This window comes from Tachyglossus aculeatus, chromosome 1 (assembly GCF_015852505.1).
Source record: "Tachyglossus aculeatus isolate mTacAcu1 chromosome 1, mTacAcu1.pri, whole genome shotgun sequence".
NCBI lineage: Eukaryota > Metazoa > Chordata > Mammalia > Monotremata > Tachyglossidae > Tachyglossus > Tachyglossus aculeatus.
Window position 1 is genome coordinate 114,212,141 of NC_052066.1, and position 10,941 is coordinate 114,223,081.

Genomic DNA, 10,941 nt, shown 5'->3' on the forward strand with positions numbered 1-10,941 from the left:
CACCTTGGAGAGAGCATAGTGAAAACATGAGTAATAACTGTCATTAATTTCCCCTTATAAACAATTACAAAGTTGAGGTTCAACTAAATAGTTGGTCCTTATACTCACGCTAATTCCCCCTAAAGCTATAGACCGTCCTAGGAAAAAATAAGGTTTTGTTATTAAGAATAATGAAAAGATGATGAACTTTGAGGAATTCTGCCTGTGAGTGCTTTTAGCCTGACACTTTGGGATATGACTCCTACTGGAATGTTACCTTCAGAAGCAATTCTTTGGGGTAATGAATATGTAAATTGGATTTTCTAGCTAGAGCTTCCATTACCTTGCTTTCTTTTATGTGTGATTTGTGCCATTCAGTGTGACCCTTAGAAAGACAATGTCTTTATGTTATGTGAGTATTGGGAATGATGATAGAACCTCATTCATTTGCATTTTGGTGAACTGCAAGCCTGTGCATGTTTGAGAAAGGAGCCAGCATTTAACCCAAAAGGAAATGAGTTGCTGATTTATGAGGGTCACCTGACATTTGTGGGTGGGTAAGTGACAAACACACCACTTTATAATGCTTATTATAATGTTAGTTTTCATTCAGATGATTGCTCAACTAATGTTTTCATTGTGGGAAAGTGTCTTTCTGCTTCAGTGCTATTCTTTTGTTCCTCCTACTGTTGTTGCAATATTTCTGTTGACCAAATCTGTTGATTTGTGTTGAATATTAAAGAAAAGGCTAATAGACTAATGTGTGTGTGATGTACACGGACCCAAGTACACACACCTAGAGGCATCCAATAAGGTGTTGCTTCTAGCCCTGAATACTATATTGCAGTAAGAGATTTAAAAAAATTGCAACATTACAAGATCTGTGATCTCCCTAAATCTCCCTAAAATCTCCCCTGTTCCTCTCCAATCCGCCCCGACCCTCTTTGACTCTCCCTATATTCTCTGCAGTAACTCAAGACGAAATCTCTCACCTCTTCCCTAAATCTCCCCACTCCACCTGTGCTTCTGACCCCAACCCTTCATACCTTTTTAAAACACTTGCCCCTCCCTTCTTCCCTCCTTGACTACCATCTTCAGCTGTTCACTTTCTAACGTCTTCTTCCTAACTATTTTAAAACATGCTTATGTCTCCCCTATTCCCAAAAAGCCCTCCCCTTGACCTCACAGCTCCCCCCGGTTTTCACCCCATCTCCCCCCTATCAATTTTCCACAGACTTCTTGAGAGAGTTGTCTACAACCACGGTCTCCACTTCCTATTCTCCAGTTCTCTTCCAGAACCCCTCTAGTATGGCTTTCAACCACTTCACTCCACAGAACCAGCTCTTTCTAAAGTAACCAATAACCTTCTCAGCAAATCTGACTGCTTCTACCCCATCCTAATCTTCCTGGACCTCTCAGCCACCTTTGACACAGTAGATCATCCCCTTCTCCTGGAAACATTCTCCAACCTTTGTTTCACTGACACTGTCCTCTCTTGGTTCTCCTCCTATCTCTCTGATCACTCCTTCTCATTCTCTTTTGCTGGCTCCTCTTCTACCTCCCACCCCCTGACAGTAGGGGTCCTTTGAGGCTCAGTTCTAGATCCCCTTCTAGTCTCCCTTTACACCCACTTCCTTGGAGAATTCATTTGATCCTCTGGGTTCATTTACCACCTCTATGCAGAGGATTCCCAAATCTACATCTCCAGTCCTGACTTCTCTCCTTCCATACAATCTCGCGCTTCCCCCTGCCTCCAAGACATTATTTACTTGGATGTCCGGCCAAAACCTCAAATAGAACATATCTAATACTGAACTCCTTATCTTCCCACTCAACTCACTGTAGACACCACCACTATCCTCCCTGTCTCAAAAGCCCGTAACCCTAGCCTCGTCCTCGACTCATCTCTCTCGTTCAACCCACATATTCAATATGTCACCAGATCCTGTCAGTTCTACCTTCACAACATTTCTAAAACCTTCCCTTTCCTCTCCATCTGAACTGCTACTGCACTGATCCAAGCCCAAATCCCAACTCACCTTGACTACTGCATCTGGTTCCTTGCTGACCTCCCAGCTGCCTCCTGTCTCTCCCCACTCTAATCATTCATTCATTCATTCAATCGTATTTATTGAGCGCTTACTGTGTGAGAGCGCTGTACTAAGCACTTGGGAAGTACAAATCGGCAACATATAGAGGCAGTTGCTACCCAACAACGGGCTCACAGTCTAGAAGGGGGAGACAGACAACAAAACAATTCATACTTCAGTCTGCTGCATGGATCAGCTATCAATAAAAAAGTTCTGCCCATGTCTCCCCACTGCTCTCCTCTGCCCATTCACCTCCACATCAAACTGAAACTCCTTACCATCAGCTTTAAAGCACTCAATCAGCTTTTCCCATCCTACCTCATCTCACTAGTCTCCTGCTACAGCCCAGCCCACACACACCACTCCTCTGACACCAGCTAACTCACTGTGCTCCAATCTCATCTATCTCGCTGCTGACCCCTTTCCCACGTCCTCCCCTTAGCCTGGAACTCCCCCTCTATCCATATACACCAGACCACCACTCTCTCCACCTTCAAAGCATTATTAAGATCACATCCCCTCCAAGAGGTCTTCCCTGATTAAGCCCTCTTTTCCTTGGCTCCCTCTCCCTTCTGCATCATTTATACACTTGGATCTGTGACCTTTGGGCATATGATGTTTGCTCCATCCTTAACCCCACAGCACTTATGTACATATCTTTAAATTATGTATTACAAATTACTTATTAAGATCAATGTCTGTGTTGTGGTCAGGGGATTTTCCATGCTAACTCTGTTATATCATTCTCTCTCAAGTGTTTGGGACAGTGTTCTGCACAGACTAAGTGCTCAATAAATACCGTTGATTAATTGATTGATTGATTGACATAACCTCCTTACAAATCCACTCCATTTCTCCATCCTCAACAAAGGAACCCCTGTAGCCATCGAACCCTCCACTCTGGGTCTCCCCATCTCCCTCTCCCCCAGCTTTTCCTTTCTCAGAGCAGCACCTTCGGGGGCCAGGATGGGATGGGGCGGCGGGGAGAGCAGGTGGTGATGGTGAAGAAAGAAGGGGTGGTGACTCTTCTTCTTTGGCCTCCACCTTCTCCAACGCTCTCACCCTCCATGTCCAGCTTTCTGCACCCCAAATTCTCCCTCCCGCTCTCCCTGTCCTTCCTCCCACTGTGCCTCCCTCTGCAGCTCCAGTGTGTTGGACCTTATTAATGTCTGTCTCCTCCTCTAGACTGTAAGCTCTTTGTGGGCAGGCAATATGTCTTCAAACTCTCCCCAGTGCTTAGTACAGTGTTTCTGCACAGAGTGCTTAATAAATACCATTGATTGATTGATCACGGAGGCACAAGTGATAGTAATAAGTGCTTACTATATGCCAAGCACTGTAATAAGCACTGGGAAGGATACAAGCAAATCGGTTTGGACACAGTCCTCGACCCCCATGGGGCTCACAGTCTTAATCCTCTTTTTACAGATGAAGTAACTGAGGCACAGAAAAATGAAGTGACTTGCCCAAGGCCACACCAGACAAGTGGCAGAGGCAGGAGCAGAGCTCATGACCTTCTGGATCCCAGGCCCGTGCTCTATCTACTGTGCCAAGTACAGGTTAGTTGATCAGACGCAGGTCTTGCCCTTCCACCACCTTCTTACCCCACACCCACTCTCTTCAGCCCCCAGACAGAGGACTTCTCTCTCCATGCTGGGTTACTCCTTTTTTCCTCCCTCTCCACATTAACCTCAACAATGGATACCTCATGCACTATTGCACATAACTAAATTTAGCAAATGTGCAAACTCTGCTGTTGCTTAGCCCACAAAATCACCAACTTGTGTTCTCTAATTGTTATTTTAGTTATGAGTGGTATTTATTAAGCACTTACTATATCCTAGGTATTGGGGTAGACATTCTGTTCCTGATGAACTTTGTTTTCAGGGAAAATTGTGTTCTAGTAAGGTGTGCCTTGATTAGTGCCCCTTGAATTCACACAAGAACTTCTTGAGAAATAGCACTGCATTCTATCTTGAGAGATCTGAGTTGTCAGAAAAACATTAACTAATTCCCTAACGTGACTTGAAAAAACATATGACAGAAGAAGTCACTCTACAGAATAATCAGATTGGTCATGGCTCACAATCTAAAGGGGAGGGAGATTGTAGCCCTAGTTTACAGATGAGGAAACTGAGGCACAGAGCGGCCAAATGACTCTCCCAAGGTCGCATGGCAGGCTAATAGCAGAGCTGGGATTAGCTGAGATTTCCTGATTCTCAGTCCTCATCTACTTCCATTAGTCATACTCTCTCCAAAATATTATGTTTTACTCTGGGACAATTTCATCTCCTATAAAATCTGGCAAAACTAAATAGTTAAGTCTGTGCTTCATTTCCACATTTTTCTGAGGAATTGAAGTCATGAGACAGTAATTACTGTGATCTTCTAAAGTGGCAAGCATGTAAATAAAATCTATAAGCACAAACGAAATTCAAAGCATGTTGACATACACTGGGATTTCTAACAGATAAGAGTAGCATCTGGGCACATGATTTGATTAGTCAGGATATAGTTTAGAACAAGATAAGGAATTTTGAAATCTGAATAAATCTTTTATTAGTCACTGACACACCAATGACTTTTGCTCAGTTCTCATGATCAGTTGCACAAACAGTAGTTTACGGTTTTAGAAATTTATTCTAACCCACACTAATGGTGACAAGTGATCCAGTGATAATGGTGCCATTAATGCATTTCACACATTTAACTTTTCCCAGTGGTGAATTATCTTGTCCATCTTGCCTCCAACCCCTTTCCCACATCCCTCCCCGGCCAATATACACCAGACCACCACTATCTCTACATTCAAAACATTATTAAGGTCTCATCTCCTCTAAGAGGACTTCCCCGATTAAGCTCTCTTTCCCCTGGCTTCCTATCCCTTTTTGCATCATCTGTGCACTTGGATCTGTGACATTTGGGCATTTAATATTCACCCCACCCTCAGCCCTACAGCAAATCTTTAAATTATACATTATAAATTATTGATTCATATAAATGTGTGTCTTCCCTTCTAGACTGAAAGCTCGCTGTGGACAGGGAACATGTCTGCTGATTCTGTTGTACTCATTCATTCAGTCATTCAGTTGTATTAATTGAGTGCTTACTGTGTGCAAAGCACTATACTAAGCACCTGGGAGAGTAAAATATAACAGACATATTCCCTGCCCACATTGAGCTCACAGCCTAGAGGGGAAGACAGACAGACATTAATGCACATAAATGAATAAATAAATAAATATAGATACATGCCTATGTATTGTGGGGATGAGAGAAAGGTTGAATGAAGGGTGCAAATCAGGGTGATGCAGAGGGGGTGGGAGAAGAGGAGAGGAGTCAGGGAAGGCTTCTTGGAGGAGTCGTGCTTTCAATAAGGCTGTGAAGTGGAGTACTCTCCCAAGCATTCAGTACTGTGCTCTGCACACAGTAAGCACTCAATAAATACCATTGATGATGATAATGATGATGATGGTGAAATCTCTAATGTTATTGGTTTGTGCTAGAATATTCCAATGCTTCTGTTTGTTTGTATGATTGTATTTGATGCTCCTTTGTGTTTTGAAAATAGTCTTATTTTTACAAAGGAAGAGAAGGAACAGTGTACCCTCTGGTCCCATTTAAAATGGATATGTGCTTTTCTTTTTCTAGACTAAATCAACAATAGTAACTATGAGAAGAAGAATAATTGTGATATTTGGTAAGCACTGACTCTGTGTGAAATATGAAGGAAGCATTGGGGCAGATAAAAGATAACAGGTCCCACGTTGGGCTCACAGTCTTAAGTAGGAGGGAATTAGGAATTAGTCTCTGTTTTACAAATGGAGGAACTGAGGCACCGAGAAGTTAAGTGACTTGCCCAAGGTCTCACAGAAGACAAGAGGCAGACTTCCAGGCCCGTATTCTTTCCACTAGGCCCGACGGCTTCTCCCTTACTTACTTAGGACCCCATCAAAACAGTCAGACGGACCTGTCCTTCAGTAATGACTCTTAAGAGAAGTTGTTTTGGTCTGTCCTACAAACAGCACGTAGACATTGTTACATCATTCATATGACAGGACAAAGTGATTCCATAGCTCATAAATGAATAGTTAGGTACTCAAACAGAGGGACACAATTGTTGGTGATTAGTCTGTTATCTGTGTTCCTGTACTTCATTACCTAGAACAACTGTGAGCCTGTTGTTAGGTAGGGACCATCTCTATATGTTGCCAACTTGTACTTTCCAAGCGCTTAGTACAGTGCTCTGCACACAATAAGCGCTCAATAAATATGATTGAATGAATGAATGAATTGCTTCTAAAGAACTCTGTTCTTAGGGACTCCTAGTTTTGTATGACTTCATAGTTAACATTGGCTTACCCTTCTCAGTTGCTCCTCCCCCAGTAACTGAACAACCTTATTGCTTAAGTTCTCTTTATATAATACTTAAGCAGAAACAATTCTTTTATTTTTTGAAGCTACAAATGGTTTTTTTTAATGAAACCCCCTCCTCAACTGAAAATTATTGGATTTGCCTCAGGTTTTCTTAAGACATATGCACTTCTGTCAGCAGAAGTACAAAACATTTCTTACTGTAGAAAAGCAAAAACTCCTTTACGTATAAATGTGCCTTACAAAACCGTATTTCTTAGACTCTAAAAATGAGTACGTCTAGACTCCATCAGCATCATTTTGCAGGGATAAAATTAGTATTAATAATAATAATTATTATTATGGTACTTGTTAAGCACTTACTATGCGCCTAGCCCTGTTCTAAGCACTGGGGTAGATACAAGTTAATCAGGTTGGACAAAGTTATTACTTCATGCCCTTGGGTACGGAACCTTCCTTCAGCAACTATTTTCTTTCAATGCTCATGTTAAATTGTTCACCATTCATGTGTTTTCCTTGTTCTTTCATTGACATTATTTCTGATTCCTAATCTGATGGAGAACCTTTAGGACTGGGTAAATAGATATTGTGTTCTTCAAGTGGGGACACATTTATTTTACTTCTTATTAAAATGGCTGTGAAGAACTGGACTGCCTGATCATAAAGTCAGCTTGATTGCACTCACCGACTGGTTGTACCAGTACTTTCCCAAGTGAGTAGTAAAATGATTTGCACAGCGTAAGTACTCAGTAAATATGATTGATCTAGGGGTTAGAGCTCAGGTGCCCAGATTTTGAGGGGCCCAGAGTGGTCTTAGTGGAGTCAAAAGGTGGGGCCTCCAGTGAGGCAAGGATTCCTAGCACTTAGTACAGTGCTCTCTACCTAGTAGGCACTAAATAAGTACCACCGATTGATTTACTGACTGACTGAAGAATCTGAAAAGGCAGAGAAAAGAGAGTCAGAGCTGTTCAGAGACTGAGAAAGGAAACGTAATTAAATAGACAGATTTTCCTCTTCAGAGGTAGAAATAGTCACCCCTAATTTCCGCTGAGCTGTGGGTTTTTCTAACACCAACCCAGACAAAATGGACTCTGGGTGGGTTCCCCAAGGGGCCTGCCAAGTCGCGGGATGGGCTTCTCCAAAAAACAGGACCACCCTCTCCAAATCAAGATGTCACGATTGTTGAAACGCCCACTGAGCGTTGGGATTCCTGTGATACATTCTTATGGCCCTGATTTATTTGCACAACTGTAAATGGTTGCAATATTAAGTTATATTTCCTTGATGCTCTTTTTCCAAGGAGATAAAGTGACCTAATTCTCACCACATCTTGTGAGGTGAAAAGAAGTTAGATTGAGCATCTACTCTGTGCAGAGCATGGTGTTGAGCATGTGGGTGAAAATACAAACAAATTAGCAGATGTGCCTATTGAGTTTACATGCTAGCAGAGGGGTCAGACACTAAATAATTTACAGGAATGAGGAAAATAATAATAATAACCCATGACCTCTGACTCCAAAGCCCATGCTCTTTCCACTGAGCCACGCTGCTTAGAAAACAGTGTCTATGGACCTGAGTTAAGGCTTAAGCAATAAGGTAGGTAAGCCCGTGTACACAACTGCAACGGGAAGTTGTGGGTTCACAAGTGCTCAGGCGGTGCAGAAGTACTTAGTGAAGGGGATATGACCTGGGGAGACAAGAAATTTAGTAAGAGATGGGATGTCTATTACTCTATTTATTTATTTATTTTACTTGTACGTATCTATTCTATTTATTTTGTTTTGTTTTGTTCTCTGTCTCCCCCCTTCTAGACTGTGAGCCCTACGTGGGACAGGGACTGTGTCCAACCCAAGTTGCTTGTATCCACCTCAGCACTTAGTACAGTGCCTGGCACATAGTAAGCTCTGAAGAAATTCCACAATTATTATTATTATCATTAGATCAGTAGGAAGGAGCGAGCTGATGGAGTTCCAAAAGGCCAATGGCTAGGAATTTCTGCTTGGCATGAAGAGGAATGAATAACGATTGGGGATTTTTAGGTATGGGGAGATTTGTACAGAACAATGTTTTAGAAAGATGATCCAGGCAGCAGAGTGAAGCGTGGACAGATTGGAGATCTACTCTGATTTGAATGCCAGACTCGTTTACTCTTGTCCTCCCTTCCCTTCCTCTACCCTATCTCTGCTTTGTCTCCTTCCCCACCTTTTTTTTTTTCTGATGGCATTTGTTGAATGCTTTTTATGTGCCATGCACTGTTCTAAACGCTCTGGTACAGACAACTGAATCAGGCTGGACACAGTCCCTGTCCCACACAGGGCTCCCAGTCTTATCCCCCATTTTACAGACGAAGTAACTGAGGCCTGGAGAAGTGAAGTGACTTGCCCAAGGTCACACAGCTGACTCCTGTCTCTTCTCCTTAACTTTATTTTCCCCTCTCCTTCCCGTGCATTCTGACTGGTGCTTTAGATGGTAAATTAAAGAAGCAGTGTGGTTCAGTGGAAAGAGCCCGGTTTTGGGAGTCAGAGGTCATGGGTTCAAATCCTGGCTCTGCCACATGTCTGCTGTGTGACCTTGGGCAAGTCACTTAACTTCTCTGAGCCTCAGTTACCTCATCTGTAAAATGGGGATTAAAAAGGTGAGCCCCACATGGGACAACCTGATCACCTTGTATCCCCCCCAGCACTTAGAACAGTGCTTTGCACATAGTAAGCGCTTAACAAATGCTATCATTATTATTATTAAATTCTTCAAGGCCAGAAGCTGAATCTTTTGCTTCTATTGCATGTTCTTAAGCTCTCGGGAGGCACTCAACAAAGTGTCGAAGCCACTAGAATGTGACAGTGAGGTGGGGAGTAGGAATTGGGGTAAGAGAGGATTTAGGTGGTGCAGCATAAGCTAACGCCAAATTTTGTTCATGTCCACTCCCCAAAATGGAGAATTAGAACTGGGCTACAGATGAAGAACTGAGTCACACAAACCTGAGGTGACACAGTAAATACAGAGGAGAGTCAGCACAAAGTACTCTGGTCTTGGGGCTCAGAATCTGCTTCTCTAATACGCGCTATTTCGTTTTTCTATTCAAAGATGGTTTTAGATAGTATGGGTAAACAAATGTTTTACCATTTGGTGAAACCCATTTTAGAATTACTATATCAATATGGCCAAATATGGCCAAGACTAAAGGGATGTTTGTTTTTTTTTTCTATCGTATTTATTGAGCACGTACTGTGTGCAGAGCACTGTACTAAGCTCTTACCATCAAGCTTGGCGCTTCTTTGTGGACGTCCCGTACACCAAAGGGAAGGGGACACCCCCACCCCCCCCCCCACCGCCCCGGATCCCTATGTATGGCACAGTGAGGAAGCGGCATTGGAAAAGTGGATAGAGCACAGGCCTGAGTCAGAAAGATCAAGGGTTCTAATCCCTGCTCCGCCACGTGTCGGGCAGTGTGACCTGAACTAAATCGCTTCATTTTTCTGTGCCTCAGGTACCTCATCTGTAAAATGGGGATTGAGACCTCGAGCCATACGTGAGACACGGATCATGTTCAGCACGATTTGCTTGTATTCACCCCAGCGCTTAGTACAGTACTTGGCACATCATCATTGTAACACTAATAATAATAATTATTATGGTATTTGTTAAGCGCTATGTGAAAGGCACATGGTAAGCGCTTAACAGATACCTTAATAACAGTAATTATTATTAATAATGGAAAGCAAAAATTTACCTTCCTAACTCCAAATTCTATAAACTCATTGAAGAAGTCTCCCTTTATGTTGTCTACTTCATCATCATTGTCCACCACTTAACCACCTTCCTTCAGTTCAGAGAAACAAAACAAGCGCTCAGTACAGTGCTTTGCCCGCAGTAAGCGCTCAATAAATACGATTGACTGAATGAATGAAACAAGCTCAGTATTTGTCCCACATTCTTCTTCTGATTTCACAGAAGCCTGGTTCTCCTGCTCCCTGGGACCAAGAAGGCAATGAGCAGACTTGATGGGGCTTTGGGAAGCTTGAACATTCGTACATCTTGTGACTCATCCCTCGCCGTGGGGACTGGCTTAAAGTACCAAAGATGAGGGAGGATTCTAGGGATTTCTGCCTGTGGAAAAGAAAATCCCTAGAAAATGTTGTCGCCCCATCCCCCCAAGGGACCGATGGCAGACTAACCCTATCTTTCAATATTTTTGAAATGCACCGAGATACTTAAAGGTTTATTCAACCATCTAACGGTTCGGGGGATTCAGAAGAATACTCCTAATACTTCTAGACTGTGAGCCCGCTGTTAGGTAGGGACCGTCTCTATGTGTTGCCGACTTGTACTTCCCAAGCGCTGAGTACAGTGCTCTGCACACAGTAAGCGCTCAATCAATACAATTGAATGAATGAATGAAATACTCTACCTGATGCCTGAGCATTGCTAGTGTTGTGTTTTTTGAACAGGTGGTGTGGGTCACTCTCTCTTAAACAACTCTTTGCCCAGATAATTCCAC